This window comes from Benincasa hispida, chromosome 3 (genome assembly GCF_027475165.1).
Source record: "Benincasa hispida cultivar pf3 chromosome 3, pf3_genome.v1.1, whole genome shotgun sequence".
Classification (NCBI taxonomy): domain Eukaryota; kingdom Viridiplantae; phylum Streptophyta; class Magnoliopsida; order Cucurbitales; family Cucurbitaceae; genus Benincasa; species Benincasa hispida.
The window spans coordinates 37,640,527-37,660,528 of NC_143480.1; positions in this window are offsets into that span (position 1 = coordinate 37,640,527).

The following is a 20,002-nucleotide window of genomic DNA, read 5'->3' on the forward strand; positions in this document are numbered from 1 at the left end:
TTGATCACTGGACCATTGTTAAAAACATCCTCAAGTATCTACGGAGAACGGGAGACTACATGCTCGTGTATGGTTCTAAGGATTTGATCTTTATAGGATACACGGACTCTGATTTTCAGACTGATAGAGATTATAGGAAATCCACATTAGGATCAGTGTTCACTCTTAACAAAGGGGCAATAATATGGAGAAGTACCAAGCAAGGGTGCACCGCTAACTCCACCATGGAGGCTGAATATGTAGCAGCTTGTGAAGCTGCTAAGGAAGCTGTTTGGCTTAGAAAATTCTTAACTGATCTGGAAGTCATTCCAGACATGTCAAAGCCCATCACACTTTATTGTGATAATAATGGTGTTGTAGCTAATTCTCGAAAACCTAGGAGTCACAAGCGCAGGAAGCATATAAACCAGAAGTATCATCTCAATCGAGAGATTGTGTATCAAGGGGACGTGATCGTCATGCAGATAGCTTCAGAGCATAATGTTGCTGATCTGTTTTCGATATAGAATGAAAGTGTTTGAGGGTCACCTGTAGAGTATGAGTCTATGGGACAGGCCACGTTTAGATTAGGGAAAGTGGGAGATTTGTACTGGGTGCATGTTATGCCCTAGTTTATTATTTGTGTACTTTGTATTTTGACTATATTGTAAACCCCACTAGCTTTAGGTCGAGTGGGAGATTGTTAGAGTTGATGCCCTAAATCTTATAGAGTCCTATAGTTTGTAAATGTTTTGAACAAACTCATTATTTATTTAATAAAATATATGATATTTTATTCCATATTTTAGTTGCATTAACCACAAACCAATAAATTAACATCCAAGGTTATCTTGTACCTTAAACATGTATGTAGAGACATATGGGTAGACCATGTTTAAGTGATAACCTAAATGGTCTGTAGTAGATGGATAAGGCTGGGTACCTTATCTTGGTGACACTACGAGTATGGCCCACTTTGTAGGTGTTGCAATTGTTGTAAAGTGCTACAAATGATCTGATCCTGATCATTCATGTATAGACATGTGAGCGGTGATATTCTATACAAAGGAGTTTGTATAAGATCATACCACCAATTGTATAAGATCAGACCACCAAAACTTTAGTCTCATTATATAACGTCATTCATAATAGAGACTTATATTTCACCAGGATGGCTATATGTAATATGACCTGAATCCTGAGTGAGTTGTGAACTCCTGCCTATGAGGGCGGTCCTTTGATTTGTAACGCTTTACGACAATTGTAACATCTACAAAGAAGGTCGTATTCACACTGTCACCAGGATAAGGTATCCAACCTTATCCATCTACTATAGACCATTTAGGTTATCACTTAAACATAATCCACCTGTATATTTCTACATACATGTTTAAGCTACGGATGATAACCTTGGATATTAGTTTATTGGTTTGTGGATTTAATACTACTAAATATCAAATAAAACATTTCATATTTTATTAAATAAATAAATTTTTTGTATAATACCACTATAAACTATAGGACCCTACGAGATTTAGGGCATCAACCCCAACACACGTGTCCCAAGAATACTACCTGGTTGAGCCAAAATTCGCATTTACTGAACTTGGCATATAACTGCTTTTCACAGTGTTTACAATACTATCCTCAGATGCTCTGCATGTTTTTCCCTACTATCTGAGCAAATCAGGATATCATCTATGAAGACAATTACAAACTGATCTAAGTATGGATGAAATATCCCGTTCATCAAATCCATAAAAACTATCGAGCCATTAGTTAAGCCAAATGGAAAAACTAGAAACCCATAGTGCCCATACCAAGTTCTAAAGGCCGTCTTAGGGACATTTGACTCCTTGAAATTCAATTGATGATAACCTAATCTCAAATCGATCTAGGAGAATACTGATGTTCCTTTCAACTAATCAAATAGATCATCAATACGAGGCAACAAATGTTTAATATGTATAGTTACTTTGTTCAATGCCTGTAGTCAATGCACAACCTGAGTGTGCCATCTTTCTTCTTCACAAATAGGACCGGTGCTCTCCAAGCTGATACACTGAGCTTGATATAACTCTTATCAACTAGTTCCTGCAACTGAGTTTTCAATTCTTTCAACTCAGCTGGTGTCATTTTGTAAAGTGCCTAAGAAATAGGCGATGTCCTTGAGATCAGGTCTATCATAAATTCCACCTCTCTATCAGGTGGTAATCCTAATAACTCCTCAGGAAATACATCTACAAACTCTTGCACCACAGGAACATCCTTTGATCCTAACTTCATCCCTTGTGAAACTATACATAAGCCAAATACACTTTTCATCCTTTACTCATCAGCTTCCCGACCTTTACTATTGAAATTATACAAGTAGGAAACATTTTCCATTCTCCTGCAAACACTACTTTCTGTTTGCCTGGTAATCTAAATGTCACTTCCTTCTTATGACAATCAACAGATGCATGGTATTTAAATAAGAAATCTATACCCAGAATAGCATCAAACTCTAAAAATTCTAAAGGAATCAAATAAATCTTCATGCTCTATCCCTCTATTAAAATAACATTGTTTCTGTAATAATCATTTACTATCAATACATCACCAAAAAGGGTCAAAATAACTAACTCTTTAGGTAATAACCTATCAATATTCAATACAAACATGCTAGAAATAGATGAATGGGTCGCCTCTAGATCTAATAATACATGATCAGGCCTATCATGAATAAATGCCATACCAGTAAAAACATCTGTTGCATCTTCTGCCTCCTGTTAGGTCATAACATAGACCTTACCCTACTGACATGGTTGTCCTACTATGCTATTCTGGTTTGCACTACTGGTGCCCTCATCCTTTGTTGCACCTGTCTTAGGCTGACTCACGGTCTGGGATACTGCTCTCTACTCAACCTGTGCCCCCGAAACTATTGGGGTTGATGCCCTAAAGTCTCATGTTCTGTAGTTTATAAACAGTATATACAAACACCAGTGATTGTTAATATATGATATTTACTTCACATCTTGTTCTTTTGCTCGGTTATTTGTTTTATTTGCTTTTCCATAAACTAATAAACATAAAATCCCTGGTTATCTGTATGTGACTCAAACATGTATGTGGTGACATACAAGTGGATCATGTCTTGAGTAATAACCAAAATGGTCTGTAGTATATGGATATAGAAGGGAAACCTTATCCTGGTAATGCTACGGATGCGGCCCGCTTTGTGAAATAGTCACAAGTGTTGTGACTTGCCACAGATGGTCTGATCCTGATCATTCATGTTGGGGATATGTGAGCGGGGGCGTCCTATACAAAGAGTTTGTATAAGACCTGAACACGAAGTGTTAATGTCTTGTTATATAACACCGTTCATGACAGAGACTTCACTTCACTAGGATGACCATAGGTAACATGACCTCGATCCTGAGTGAGTTGGAAACTCCTGCTATTGAAGGTGGTCCTTTGATTTGTATGGGTGCGAGTGGCCAAGTCGCCGATTCAAACCTAGCATTTTGGGGGTTCGTCTGATTTAGAAGCTGGGAACTCAGCTACACAAGATGAAATTTACTCCTTCCCCGAGGTAGGGGTAAGTAGATAGATGGCTCCCTTAAGGGCTGATTCCGGGGCTTGAACTATGTGGCGCCACACACCTTCTCTTGGCCTGAGAGGTGTTCACACATAGTTGGACTATGTTGTATTGATCATTAGAGGAATCAGTGGTACTTAAGGAGTGAGATGTAACTACAAGGGCAAAACAGTAAATTAGCCCAGCTGTACTTACGAGCATTGGTGAAGGATCATCGTACTCATGATTGGTTATATCCGATGGACACAGAAATATATCTGTGGTAAGAAGAGTTCAACTGTTGGTCTTTAGTGGAATCACTGACAGTTAACAGATGGTGAATCTCGTGGCTAAAGAGTTTAGTCAACTATTCACGTACCGTTGCAGCTTCGAGCCACAGGTCAATTATCACCTGTGTAACTTGGATAAAGTCGAGAACCAGTGTTTGGGTTAATTTGAAATGTTCAAATTGACTAGAGAAAGTTCAATTATATATGATATAATTGGACTGGTTAATTATATATGATATAATTGGCTAAATGTATGAGATACATTATTTTGGAGGAAATTAGATATAAATATGATTTATATCAAGTAGAGAAAAAATGCTATAGTAGATATATGATATCAAACTATAGGATATAAATATAATATGATTATATTTATTAAATAAATTAATTGATTAATTATTTAATAATTAACCAATTAATTCACGTATGAACGTGGGGGCCGCGAAGGTTAAGGTAACCGGTGGGTTAAAGATTGAAAATCATTTTCATTTTTGTAGAATAATTCAGTCGTGCTTTAAGACCTCGCAAAAGAAACCGTGAAAGAGCGATCGCTGAGAGCCTATACGATAGATTCTCTTTCGTCTAAACGATCATCTGGTTCACACGTTCCTTAAATGATCGTATACCAATTTCCTAAATGATCGTCCAGTTTTTCCTAAACGATCGTGTAGTTTTACTATACGATAAGCGTCCCCACTATATGATAGTAAAGTTCTTCTCGTGCGCGCTTGTTGTCTACACGAAATCCTCTCCTCCGTCTTCTACCAAACTCACTAAAGCCCACTCTCTGGATTTTTGACACCGAGGATACCTGGTGGTGGTGTTGTCCCCGAAGCCTTGTCCGTGTACGTTCAGATTGTGCAGTAATAATCGAGAGACTCGCCGGGTGTTGGTAGATCGGTGGAGTTTTCCGCTGTTGTGAGTTCACACAAAAGAAGATTGTCTTCCTCTGGTATGAACCCCTTTCTCTATGTTTTATCGTAATCTGAGCATGTTGTTGATGAATTTAATATGCATAACTGTTAGTATATAATGTATATCATTTATATTCCGGTCACTGTGAAATTGGAGCGATCTAAGCCCGCTCATGGAACTCTTGTTTTGAGATCCTTCAATTGGTATCAGAGCTAAGTTTTTGATACTCCGATTTCATTTGTTGCAACGAAATAACGTTTACATTCATGGTGGGTGCATTTCTACGCTATTTTTAAGTGTTAATACTGTTTTGGATGTGCCGGATTAATGGTTGTTTTCGAGATGAATTGCCTCGATCGATTTAAATTCCTTTTACATTTGCGGTTGTATGTAAAGGCCCTTATGTTTTTGGGCATATATAATCATCATCAAGTATGTATTCAAAGTGTTTGAAGTCTTGAGTCATTCGTCGAAGTTCTGGGCAAAGGTTGCAGCTCTTCGAGGAAGAAGATGATCTAGGGTTGATCGCATTGTGTAGAAAAAGTTCTATGTGATCGCTGTCCATCGCATCGTGAAGATGAAAGACTAAGCGATCGTGGTTGAAAGCATCGATTGAACGATGGAGTATGCGATCAAGCGTTGGTCGTATCGGGAAGACGATCAGGCACGCGATCGCTGAGTATCGTTTAATGCGCGTGCGAGCTAGACGATCGTTTATGTCAGCAAGCTTCATCGCTTAGTAATTGACTAAACGATCGCTTAGCATCGCAAGGTAAATCGTTTACCAAGTTGCACGCATCGGTTAAACGATCAAACACTCGCGTATCGTTTAAAGCGCGCTAGACGATCGTTTAGTTCAGCAAGCTTCATCGCTTAGTAACTCAAGGTAAATCATTTACCTATCGTCGCGCTACACGATCGTATGGACGATCAGGCTTCGCAGCCTCCTCGTCGTCTACATGATCGTTTTGTTAAAGTTCCTATCGTCTAGTGCACGCTGAACGATCGTCTACCATCTAAAGATTGCTACACAATGGAGACCTCTTGGCGGTTCAAGACCCGGTTCGTTTGTGAACCAGTTTGCTCGATAACAAATGTAATAGATAGGGTTTTTCATTCTGGTCCTTTTTGGTTTAAAGGCTCATCCCGATCCATTAATCTATTTATTTAATACATGCGATGTATGTCTTATATGTCATATGGTATGTACATATAATAAATCCCACCTTAGGTTATGCATTGATCATGCATCATCTCTTTATTGTAATTGTTATAATTTAGAAAAGCATGATTTTATTATGTAAAAGAATGCTCATGCATCATTAATATAGGAGTTATATTTATGCTTGCATAAAAAGCATTGACATGTATCATCTTTATATTATAATTGTTATAGTATAAGGTAAATGATAGTATGTTTGCTTGGTTATTACGCGTTATATAAAAGTTATATAATAATGACCGGACATTGCATGAAGCATGACACATAGGTTACTTTATAATTGTTATAAACGCCTCGTTATGCACAATATTTTTTAGTTGTTTCTTTTTAAGAGTTAAAGAGAAATTAGAACTAAAAGAAATAAGAAAGACATGCATGCTCACTTAGGTTTAATTCATGTTTTAAAATGTTTAAAACTTAGATCACATAGACCTAAGATCACGGTTCTAATATGATTAGCAACCCTAAGGCTTTAATCTTTTAATCAGTTTAATAGGATTAAATTGGCTAATAAAAGGTTAAAGTGTAGCAAATCTATCTATAAGGGACCTTTTGTCTAAGGCGGGTTCTATCTAGGCTGGGGTATTTAAGTTGACGGAAACGTAACACCCCTACCTGGGAACTTACCTGGAAAGGTGAATTAGATAGATTTGATGCATGCATGCAAGTTAAGGACAGTCCATTAAAGTGTTTAAATGTGACTACTTGAACTTGTTTATATCTCATAAACAAACGTTTTTGTGAGCAGAGTTTAAAAAGAGAACTTAGACTAAAATCAGTAGTCGGATTGTCTAGGTTAATGAATCCCTAGGTAGAACATTCAGTGGGAGGTACTTGGGGCATAAGATGCTTCACTTAAACCTTTCACTTTTCTCCTAAATAGTCCACACTGTGAGATCTATCCTCGGCCTCGCGACACCTTTGGCGTGTCCCCCAAACGGATGGTGTTTGGGTAGGTCAATATCAAGGTGGATAGAGAGAATATTCATAGTAAGTGGGAGCGGGAAGTGCGACAGCATATCCCTCGGTCTCCGTCATTAGGTTGAATAAAGTTATTGTGCATCGCCTCGAGGCACCCTGGGAGTGTCCCGTAAAGGATGGCAGTTTTGTGCGTTTCTTTATTTGATCTCCTGTAAGAGGATAAGGTAACTTAGTCTTTTGGCCTAATCTGTCTTTTCCCTACGGTAAGTGCATTAGGGTGGGACTCTGGCACCGAAAACGAGGGGTTACACTTACACGAAATAGTTAAAGGTTAACGATTCTGGACTGAAAAATGGTGGGTGTTAGGTTCAGTTCCAAGAGTTGGTTCTACCTAATGGTTGAGAATGTCTCATCCCAGTTAAGGGGTAATTGATCACCCCACCGATGGCGTTTGTCCTGACTCACTGAGCATCATTGCAAAATAGAAGTCTATAACTTAGGGTACTTGAAACTGTTTTGGAAAAAAATTGGTTTAAAGTGGTTTAGCAAAATCTAATAAAGATTTGTTCGTATTTTCAGCAACTTTTTCAAATGGCTACAACCACCTTATCATTGTTAAGCGTCGAAAAATTAACTGGCGACAATTTTTCAACATGGAAAGACATGATCACGACGATCCTATTCATCGAGGATCTCATGTTCGCTCTCATGGAGGCTTGTCCTCCTATTCCAGCTCCAAATGCCACTTGAAATGTTTGGGAGGCATATGAGCAATGGACAAGGGCGAATGAGAAGGCTGGAGCCTATATCTTGGCAAGTCTTTCTAAAATCTTGGCCAAGAAGCATAAGCCTATGGTCTCAGCCTGTGAGATCATGGAGTCCTTGCGGGGGATCTTTGGACAACCATCTGAACAACTTATGCATGAGGCTCTTAAATACATATTCAACTCCAAAATGCAAGAAGGCACCTCTGTTCGTGAACACGTGCAAAACATGATGGTTCACCTCAATGTGGCGAAGTTGAATGGGTCTACCATCGATGAGGGCAACCAGGTTAGCATAATCCTACATTCTTTACCAGAGAGCTTCCTGCACTTTATTAGTAATGTGATTCTTAACAAAGTGAAATATAACCTTACAACTCTCCTCAACGAGTTGCAGACATACAATCTTTATTGAAAAGTAAGGAGAGGAGAAGGGTGAGGCAAATGTGGCTTCCTCCTCAAGGACGTTCCATAGAGGTTCGACCTCAGGAACGAAGTCTGCACCTTCTACTTCTAACTCTGCAAAGAGGAAGAAGAAGAAGGGTGGTAAGGGAAAAAGGAAGGCACCTACTAACCCACCGCCTGTCGCCCCGAGGAGGCATCCATCAGTTGCTAAGGGAAAGTGTTTCCATTGCAACCAAGATGGACATTGGAAAAGGAACTATCCATAGTATCTGATGGAGAAGAAAGCACCCAAGGCTAAGGCCAAGGCGGATAAAGGTAAATGTGATTTACTTGTGCTCGAAACTTTTTTAGTGGAGAATGATGATTCTACTTAGATAATTGATTCAGGTGTCACTAACCATGTTTGTTCTTCTTTTCAGGGGATTAGATCTTGGCGACACCTGGAGGTCTTAGCTGTGGTAGTGGGAGGACTCCAGTTAACTTTACATAATAGGTTTCCATTTTTAAATGATGTATATATTATTCCTGAACTAAAAAGGAACCTTATTTCTTTAAAGTGTTTATTGCAATGTAAATACACTATTTCTTTCAATTTGAGTAAAGCGTTTATTCATAAAGATGGTGTTTTTATTTGCACAGCATATCTAGAATCGAATTTATATGTGCTAAGGCCGTTAGCCATTAATTCCCTCTATAATATTGAAATGTTCAGAACTACCATAACTCAATCAAAATGTCTACGAATTTCTCCAAAAGAAAATGCCCAACTTTGGCATCTACGTTTAGGGCACATCAATCTCAATAAAATTGAGAGATTGGTAAAGAATGGACTTCTAAGTGAGTTAGAGGAAAATTCTTTGCCAATATGCGAATCTTGCCTTGAGGGTAAGATGACAAAACGACCTTTTACGAAAGGTTCTAGAGCCAAGGAGCCTCTTGAGTTAGTACATTCTGACCTTTGTGGTCCTATAATGTGCGAGCTCGAGGTGGCTATGAGTATTTTATCAGTTTTACTGATGATTACTCTAAGTATGGGTATGTTTATCTTATGCAACAGAAGTCTGAATCCTTTGAAAAGTTCAAAGAGTTCAAGGCTGAAGTTGAAAACGTATTAGATAGACGGATTAAAACACTTCGATTAGATCGAGGTGGAGAGTTTTTGGACTTTGCATTCCTAGACTATTTGATAGAACGTGGAATTGTTTCCTAACTCTCAGTGTCTGGTACACCTTAGCATAATGGTGTAGCGGAGAGGAGAAATAGGACCTTGTTAGACATGGTTCGCTCGATGATGAGTTACGCTTCCTTACCAGACTCGTTTCGGGCTTTCGCAGTGGAGACTGCGGTATACATACTCAACTGTGTTCCCTCCAAGAGTGTTGCAAAAACACCTCTGGAGTTGTGAAACGGGCGTACTAGTTTACGTCATTTCCGCATTTGGGGTTGCCCTGCACATGTGCTTGAGGCTAATCCCAAGTAGTTGGAATCACAATCGAGGTTATGCCTCTTTGTAGGCTACCCCAAAGGTACACGAGGGGGTTATATTTATGATCCAACCGAAAATAGGGTGTTTGTTTCAAAAAACGCTACTTTCCTAGAGGAGGATCATATAAGGGAGCACAGTCCACAGAGTAAAATCGTGTTACGTGAGCTTTCCAATGAAACTACTAAAACTTCAACAAGAGTTGTTAAATAGCCTGCTACATCAACAAGAATTGTTATGGGAGGTCATCCAGTAGGTCAGTTCCATTTCAAGAGTTGAGGAAACCTCGACATATTGAGAGGGTTGTGAACCCACCCGTTCACTATCTGGGTTTCACGGAAATCCTTGCCATGGTAGCAGATGGCAACGTTGAGGATTCATTGTCTTATAAGAAGGCAATAGAGGATGTTGACCGAGATGAATGGGTCAAGGCCATGGATTTCGAGATGGAGTCGATGTACTTCAAATCAGTATGGGATCTTGTAGATCCATCTAATGGGGTTCGCGCTAATGGAATCTTGTAGATCCGTTTGATAGGGTTCGCCCTATAGGTTGTAAATGGATCTACAAGCACAAATGAGGTGCTGATGGGAAGGTACAGACCTTCAAGGCTCGACTTGTGGCAAAGGGTTATACCTAAGTAGAAGGAGTCGACTATGAGGAGACTTTTTTGCCTGTTGCCATGTTAAAGTCGATCCACATCCTCCTTTCCATTGCTGCTTATTATAATTATGAGATTTGGCAAATGGACGTCAAGACAACCTTTCTGAATGGCAATCTTGAGGAGACCATTTATATGGTGCAGCTTGAGGGATTCATAGCCCAAATTTAAAAGCAAAAGGTTTGCAAACTAAATTGGTCCATTTACGGACTGAAACAGGCGTCTCGATCTTGGAACATATGATTTGATGCTGTGATCAAGTCGTATGGCTTTGACCAAAACGTTGATGAACCTTGTGTCTACAAGAAGATCATCAACACTTCAATAGTCTTCTTAGTGTTGTATGTAGACGAAATCCTACTAATTGGGAATGATGTAGGTCTACTGACTGCAGTTAAGAACTGACTAGCGACCCAATTCCAAATGAAAGATTTGGGAGAGGCTCAGTTTTTTCTAGGTATACAGATCTTTCAGGATCACAAGAACAAAGTGCTAGCACTGTCTCAGGCATCGTACATTGATAAGATGTTGCTCAAGTACTCGATGCAGGACTCCAAGAGGGGCCTACTATCGTTCAGGTATGGAGTCACTTTGTCTAAGGAAATGTGTCCTAAGACGCCTCAAGAGGTTGAGGACATGAGACGGGTCCCATATGATCTGTCATTGGCAGTTTAATGTACACGATGCTCTGTACTCGTCCAGACATCTACTACACTGTGGGCATAGTCAATAGGTATCAGTCTAACCCAGGCCAGGGTCACTGGACCGTAGTGAAGAACATTCTCAAGTATCTTCAGAGAACGAGGGACTACATTCTCGTGTATGGTTTGAGGGATTTGATCCTTACAGGATACACAAATTTGATAAGGACTCTCGCAAGTCCACATCAAGGTCAGTCTTTACTCTTAATGGAAGAGTTGTAGTGTGGCGAAGCACTAAGCAGGGGTGCATCGCTGACTCCACTATGGAGGCGGAGTACGTAACGGCTTGCAAAGCTGCTAAGAAGGCCGTCTGGCTCAGGAAGTTCTTGACAGACTTGGAAGTTGTTCTAGATATGTCTAGGCCCATTACCTTCTATTGTGATAATAATGGGGCAGTGGCAAACTCTAAGGAGCCAAGGAGTCACCGGCGTGATAAACACATAAAGCAAAAGTATCATGTTGCTGACCCGTTTACGAAGGCTTTCACGGCTACAGTGTTTGAGGGTCACCAACGGAGCATGGGTCTACAGGATCTCCCATGGCTGAACTAGGGCAAGTGGGGGATTTTATTATACTGGCCTTTTATGCCCTAGTTTATTGTTTTATACTAAGTTTTTTGTACACCCCACTTCGCTTTAGGACAAGTGGGAGATTGTTGAAGTTGATGCCCTAAAGTCTCGTGTCCTGTAGTTTGTAAACAGTATATACGAACACCTGTGATTGTTAATATATGATATTTACTTCACATCTTGTTGTTTTGCTCATTTACTTGTTTTATTTGCTTTACCACAAACTAATAAACATAAAATCCCTTGTTATCTGTATGTGACTCAAGCATGTATATGGTGACATACAAGTGGATCATGTCTTGAGTAATAACCAAAATGGTCTGTAGTATATGGATATAGGAGGAAAACCTTATCCTGGTAATGCTACGGATGCGGCCCGCTTTGTGAAATGGTCACAAGTGTTGTGACTTGCCATAGATGGTCTGATCCTAATCATTCATGTTGGGGACATGCGAGCGGGGGCGTCCTATACAAAAAGTTTGTATAAGACCTGACCACGAAGTGCTAATGTCTCGTTATATAACACCATTCATGACATAAACTTCACTTCACTAAGATGACCATAGGTAACATGACCTCAATCCTGAGTGAGTTGGGAACTCCTACCATTGACGACACTCCTTTGATTTGTATGGGTGCTAGTGGCCAAGTCGCTGATTCAAACATACCATTTTAGGGATACGTCTAATTTGGGAGCTGGGAATTCAACTACACAAGATGGAATTCACTCCTTCCCCGAAGTAAGGGTAAGTAGATAGATGACTCTCTTAAGGGCTAATTCCAGGGCTTGAACGATGTGGCGCCAACACCTTCTCTTGGCCCGAGAGGTGTTCACACATAGTTGGACTATGTTGTATTGTTGATTAGAGGAATCAGTGGTACTTAAGGAGTGAGATGTAACTACTGAGGAAAAACGGTAAATTGGCCCAGCTATACTTACGATCATCTGTGAAAGGTCGTCGTACTCATGATTAGTTATATCCAATGGACACAAAAATATATCTGTGGTAAGAAGAGTTCAGTTCTTGGTCTTTAGTAGGATCACTGACAGTTAACAGATGGTGAATCTCATGGCTAAAGATTTTAGTCAGCTATTCACGTACCATTGGAGCTTCGAGCCATATGTTCATTAGTTCACCTGGGTAGCTTGGATAAAGTCGAGAACCAGTGTTTAGGTTAATTTGAAATGTTCAAATTGACAAGAGGAAGTTCAATTATATATGATATAATTGGATTGGTTAATTATATATGATATAATTAGCTAAATGTATGAGATACATTATTTTGGAGGAAATTAGATATAAATATGATTTATATCAAGTAGAGAAAAAAAAATACTATAGTAGATATATGATATCAAACTATAGGATATAAATATAATATGATTATATTTATTAATTAAATTAATTGATTAATTATTTGATAATTAATCAATTAATCCATGTTCGGACATGGGAAGTGGGGCTGCGAAGGTTATGGTAACCGGTGTTTTAAAGCTATGAAAATCGTTTTCATTTTATTATTCAATCGTGCATTCATATCGCTCGTGTCCAAAAAAAATCTGTGAAAGAGCGATCACGAGAGCCTATACGATAGAAGCTCGTTCACGATCGTCTAGTTCACGCGTTCTCTAAACGATCGTATACATCTTTTCTAAACGATCGTTCAGTTTTTCTTAAATGATCGTGTAGCTCTACTATACAATAAGTATTTCCGCTATACGATAGCAGAGTTCATCTCCCACTTGCTTATCGTCTACACGACATCTTCTCCTCCATCCTCTACCAAACTCACCAGAGCCTACTCTTTAGGTTTTCTATGCCGAGGATACCCGGGTTTCTCTTGTTGTGGTGTCGTCCTCGCGGCATTGTTCATGTACGTTCGGATCGTGCTGTTGCAGTCGACAGACTCGTCGGGTGCTAGTAGATCGGTAGGAGGTTTTCCGCTACTTTGGGTTCAATCGTTCGAAGAGTGTCTTCATTTTGTATGAACCCTTTCCTTGTATTTTATTGTATTCTGAGCATGCCGATTATGAGTTTAATATGCATAACTGTTTGTATGGAATGTATATCGTTTATGTTTCGGTCACCGTGAAATTAGAGCGATCGCCCGCTCATGGAACTCTCGATATGAGATCCTTCAGAAACTAACTAGAGACACTCTCTTCGATAATGCCTGGGTTATCCACACTGGTAGCAAATATTATGCCCTTTATAACATCGTCCTAAATGGTTCTTACCATAATTTTCATGCTCAGGTTTCCTTACTGAATTAGTGGCAGAATCTACCATACGCCCTGATCTAGATCCTCCAACAGTCTGACTATATCTCTATCTACTCCTCTTTTACTAGCTTCCTATTGTACTACCGTGGGAAGTCTTTTGCCCACTGAAACGGGTCTTAAAATCTCTCATTTCTGAGCCCCCTGGAGGAAATCTCTGTTTCTTACCTATGAAGATCTCCCTGTCTTGCCTATCCTCTGTCAGGCTTTCTTCAACTCTCATTACTAATTCAACTAGCTGATAGAAATCCGTTCAGTTGGCTATAATGGTTACAGAAGTTCGAATCTCCTTCCTCAGTCCAAATCGTTTATATCTATCGTTCTCCTTAACTATAATTATAGAAGCATACCTGGATAACTCAGTATACTTTGGTTCATATTCAGCAACGGTCATATTCCCCCAAACAAGTCTCAAGAACTCGTTCCTCTTTGCTTCACGAAAGGAAGCAAGATAATACTTTTCTTCAAAAATTCTCTTGAACTCATCCCAGGTCATCACCTCGGACCTGTTTCTTCTAAAGTCTATCACTATCCATTACTGTTCTGCTCTTTTTTCTTTTTTCTTTTTTCTTTGCAATAAGAATACAACTAGTTTGACCTTACGGTTCTCAGGACATTTAGTAACCTAGAAACATTTCTCCATCTGAATCAAGCATGCTTCTACATCTATTGGGTTCGTTGTACCCCAAATGCAGTGGTACCTAGTGCCTTCATCCTCCCAATACCATATTTCTTCTTTGGATCTGCCTGTATAGACCCCACATTGGCTGCTAACATTTAGGCAATCCTGTAAAAAAATTTGTCCTCCATCTAAGGATCAACTCTAACCTGAAGGGTGCTAGACTTTCCCTCAGTTATAGCTTCCTGTACCACTGGTTCTCTAACTGTATCTCGATCTTCTTGAACTACGAGGTCTTAGGTAGGGTCATAATCCCCGTCAGCCGTCTGCCAAGTCAGTTCATCACTACCTCGAGGCCTGTTTCCTATAATATTCACATTATTAGGTTTATAACATCACTTACATTCCCCTAAACTAATGCATGACTCTATTCACATAACCTTATGCTCTGATACCAACTTGTCACACCCTCTCCAAGATTATCCTCTAAATCCGAGAAGGGATGCGAAGACAATAATCGTCAACTCTCTTATGACAACTACGGTCCAACCTGTTCTTGTGAACCTATCTTTTTAGTACCTGTTAAAATTGATTAGCAACTCATAATCTTAACATCCTACCACAATCTCATCAACATTTCACTATACTTATATATATATATATATATATTGCTAAACAGTTATCGAACCAACATACATTAACATATTCTGGAAACTTAAGTTTAATACAATAATAGTTTGACACAAGTTCTATCTCTTTCCCCATAACATGTACTTACAAAACGAAGGTCTAAACATAGCAAAGTGGACCACCTAAACTATAGAATGCTTAGAAGATCCTAAGTAGTGACTGACTGGCAAATCTTCTAGGATTCAAGACGTTGAAAACTACCTGGGGAGAGAAAACATTTTAAAGAATAAGCTTAAAATGTCCAGTGAGTGACTATTTTAAGCAACATGCTTTCATACAAGAACAACATAAATAATACTTCCATAAAACATTTAAAAGAACATCTACAAGGATTAAAATTAAATTTGGAAAAATGAAAGCATGGCACATAAAAACCCTAAAATGAAGCTCGTGATCATTTCCTGCAAAGTACCTCTACTCCTCTGACTAAACATGTGGGAGAGCCCTTTTTACTTGATCTCATTGATGCGTTATTTTATTGAATGGAAATATGGATGAAATGCGTTAGTGGAATTACGTTGTGCATTCAAGTTTCTCCAGCGGAATTCAAGTGTAAATTTCCCTGAGTTTCTTGGTAAGTCCAGGGTCGATCACAGGGACTTGTGAAAATAGTTTGCATTGATAATTTTCTTATGAAAACTTTGTGGTAACTGGGTAAATAAATGAAGTGGTTGGTTTGTTGTTGTGTTGATAAAAAGAATAAATAAATGCGGCGGATTTGAGAAACAAAGTTGCGTTGATAGAAGCAATGAGTATGTGATGAACGGGTTGAGAATATCTTTAGCTAGCGTTACTTGAGAATGCGTCAGACTATGCAATCATGCTACTACCATGCACAACAAGTCATTTTCCAATGGAAATGTAATGCTTCTAAATCTAGGACGCACGTGTTGCATGCAAAATATCCGTAGAGCTTATTCCTAAGTCTCTACTCTTGTCTTATGCGTTGATGCAAAATGCAAGAAAGCAAGGTGACCGCATACAATCATATCTTATTGCTAAGATGCATGCGATGCGTTGATAACAAAGTGCTTATCCCTAAGTGCCTATCTCCTGTTTATGCGTTCTAATCTGATTCTTCCAAATCTAGATTCTGATCTGACCTTCCCAAGTCTAGATCTTTTCCTTAGACTACCCTCTCGAGTATCTCTAATAGACGAATAAAGCATACATAAATAAGATAATCACATAGAATGAAGATTCCCTCGTTGTGCTAGTTAAACGCTTCTCATTCAACTAATTTAGTTACTCATGCGTGAATCACAGAGAGTGAACAGATATAGAGAAAGAAATTCCATTCTTATATATATGTTAAGTACAAAATGCTAATGGAAGTTAAGGTAGAGAGCCTGGTAGCAATTCCTTGTTGACCGAGGCTTTTTACACTAGAATCTCTATTCTGAATTAAAGATATTCCCGCCTCCGCAGGAGTCGGCCCTCTCTCCATCTTAGTAGCTTCTGGTGCTCTCCCAAGCTTACCATAATGATCTACTGGCACAACTTCTTCCTAACATCTGCCTTAAAAAAAAGGTGAAAGAAAACTATGGACAGAGGCGTGAACTAAAAATGGTGAACTAATCAACTGCTTAACCCCTTCTCTGAAGAATGCACTTGGTATTTATAGGGCATCAAAAGGTGAAAGGCGGTTTCTCTTTCTTGGTTGTTCAGATGGGACAGCTTTAATTCCTGACTGATACTTCGAATAATTGTCACTGATAAAGCTGGATGTACTTTGTGACCGTTATCGGCTGTCAACTTAATTTGGATCCGACTGCTGTCAGCTTTCTGTCCCATCAATCTTAATTGTCCTTTCGTCCGGATGCGTCCACCATGTTGCGGTGATTCTTCTTGGGTGAATATTTGTGAGCGCGATCAACGCAAAGTCTTGCGGTGAAGTTGCGTTCGACCGATGAATTCCTATGATCGCAATCTCTGCAATGCGTTAACGCATATTCTGCATAAAAAATACGAAAATCAATAGTTTTAATGCGCTGACGCATGCGATCGCACTATTATAGATTTTATGCTTAATAGATGCAATTTATCATTTTTTATCAACGCAATCCATCATTGTTTAATAGCTTAGCACTATGATAACGTGCATTTCTGCTCGTTATCACTCATCAACGTCGATAACATGGATCTTACATGCATTAGAACTGACTGGGATCCTGTCTACCTTACCATACCTTTGGTAGCAAGGATAACCATGTAACTCGGTACCTTATCATACCTTTGGTACCAATGTCCAGAAATAGGTTTTACATACAAAACATAAACTATTTTAATTGTACATGAATCTTCATTATATAACATCATACTCAACATGCTTTAGGAAATCCTTGAAAAGCTTAGTTTCATGTTAAAACATGGCATAAAGCTTAATTGGAACACATGGAAGTTATATATAAAATCTTTCATTAAACCATACTCATGCGTTCAACATCAATTTCCAATACTTAAGTCATGCGTTAAAAAAAAGGGTTAAAATTAACTATGCGTTGCAAACTCATTAGTAAAACACTCAGTAAACTTTTGAAAGCTAGTCACTCGCTGTCTTTAAGTTACTTCCTCAAAGGGTTGTAGGCCTCCTCTATATGCGTTTGCCCTATAAAAATGATAAGAGCCTTGGTTAATACCTTTAGCTCCCTCTTGAGCTTAACTTCACTATTCAACTTTAATATATACTAAGTCCAAATCTAATTCAATGTGTCATCTTATTCCTTTTTACTCGACGCATCCCCAACACATAGGTACTTAGTGTATTACCATCCTTAACCAGATTTTACCTTGTGATTAGTTAAGTGAGTAGCAATCCGCACACACAAGTGTTCAATGGTGTTAGGATGCACCTACCTCGCCTATACGATGGGCGCTTGTGGCTACAACCCTTAGTGTGCCTCTTCCATTACACGCAACCTCTCGCGCACTTTGCGTGCACACTTTGACCAGTGCCTGCTTACTTTATCATATACCCTCACCTATGTGTGCGCTCGCCCACACTTAGCCTCAACCGATTAGCTACCTACTTATGCTTGGTTGCAAACTTCCTGCTTGTTCATCCAACTAAAAATTCCGAATTTAATTTTCCAGCTTGAATAACTTAAACTTCAGACTTTATCTCATAAGACTTCATTCTAAGAACTTATTCTCTGATATCTTAACTAACTTACCTTAAAATTTCAGTCTCTGATTCCTCTCCACGAGCTTGAAATTCATCAATGTTTACAACTTTTCCGAGTAACCTAAGAATCTCAAGAACTTGAGAAATTCTTCTACTTCCAGCTCAATTCCATAAGAATTTCCCTCCGGCAACACTAGATTAACTTCTTCACTGTTCAAGCTTCAAGTGGGCAACAACTCTCCTTTTTTAGCATGAATAGAATGCCCAAATCGAGTTCTCTATTTCTAACTTTCTTTTAGGGCTTAATAAAGTGACATCTAGGCTAGTAACTCGAGCTTAAGGCTCTAAACACGCCACATAGCCCTCTAACCGAGTGAGCCTCACCTGACGCATAAGCTGGACACCATCACATAGGGTGATGTTCGTTGCTTAAACCCCTCTCTCTCGGCCATCGCCTCACCAGCCATTATCTCCTACGCCTTGCCTTAGGCACTTGCGTTGAGACTTGCTACTCATCAAAGCCTCAGTTAACATCTAAGACACACTTCAATGCCCCTCAAGCCAACGTTTATGCCTTTAGTCATCCACATCAACCTAACCTCTCTGTCCCTCGGTCAACGCATACCTTGCACCTTGTGGCCTGCCTAACTCTTGCCTTGGTGCCCCTCATGCATTCTCCTAGGCAAGTTTGACTGCACCCACACTGCATACCTTGACCTTCACTAACCTTTAGCAAAATCAACACATCCTCCATAACCATTCCCTCAGTAAGCTCTGCTAACCTCTTCATAGTCCTCAATGCAAGTCTTACACTTAGTCATTTTTCTGTTTGAAACCTTGGACGCATGATATTGCAAAACCATCCTTAAGCTCTTTTATTTCTTCTAAGTACAACTTCCACTTATTTCACCCGAGAGCCTTCCTTTCCATACTTAGGAAATTTCCTGCCCTCTTCCAACTTTGTCACACGCCTAACTTTCCATTGCTTTAAGCTCTCAAGTTTCCTAAGCGTCGACTGCCCTTTACAACCTGAGAGCACACCTTCCTAATACTTAGGAAAATTTCCTCTTTTAAACATTATATACAATCATAGAACACTTTACATAATTCACCTACAAAAACACCATCAACTCATACTCATAGAAACTTAAACACAATTAGTTAGTAAAATATGTTTAGGGGTTTACATTATCATACTTTTATAGTTGAAAAATTATCAGATTTAGCATCTTTATTGTTACCAATACCGCTTGACCCTCAGAGGTAAAGGTAGTGGTAATAGTAATAGTAAATTTAAAAAAAAAAAATCATAATTGTAAGTAAATGTGATCAAAATTAATCCAATTATGTTTGTGATTCAAGTTCATTACAATCGATCTATCAATGAAATTTCATTCCGATAACACCATTTTTTTTTTATTATGGTTTGGTAAATGTGACCTAAAATGTCAAAACGGGAATAGTGCTCGTGTTATTAATTTCAAGGGAAAATACCTTTTTGGTTTTTAGGTTTTGGGTTTAGTTTCTATTTAGTTCTTCGATTTCAAAATGTTACACATTTGGTCCTTAGGTTTTGAGTTTGGTTTCAATTCAGTCTTTAGGTTTCAAAATGTTACAATTTAACACTTGACATTTGAGTTTGGTTTCAATTTGGTCCTTATGTTTCAAGATTGACACTTTTAACTTCGATTTGTCATTTAACACTCATGTTTCGTCTTTATTATTAACATATCTTAATAAATTTAAAAGAATTATAATTAATCAAGTTTCATTATTTTTCATCGCTTTTAAAGTTAAGTTCAAATTTTTGCTT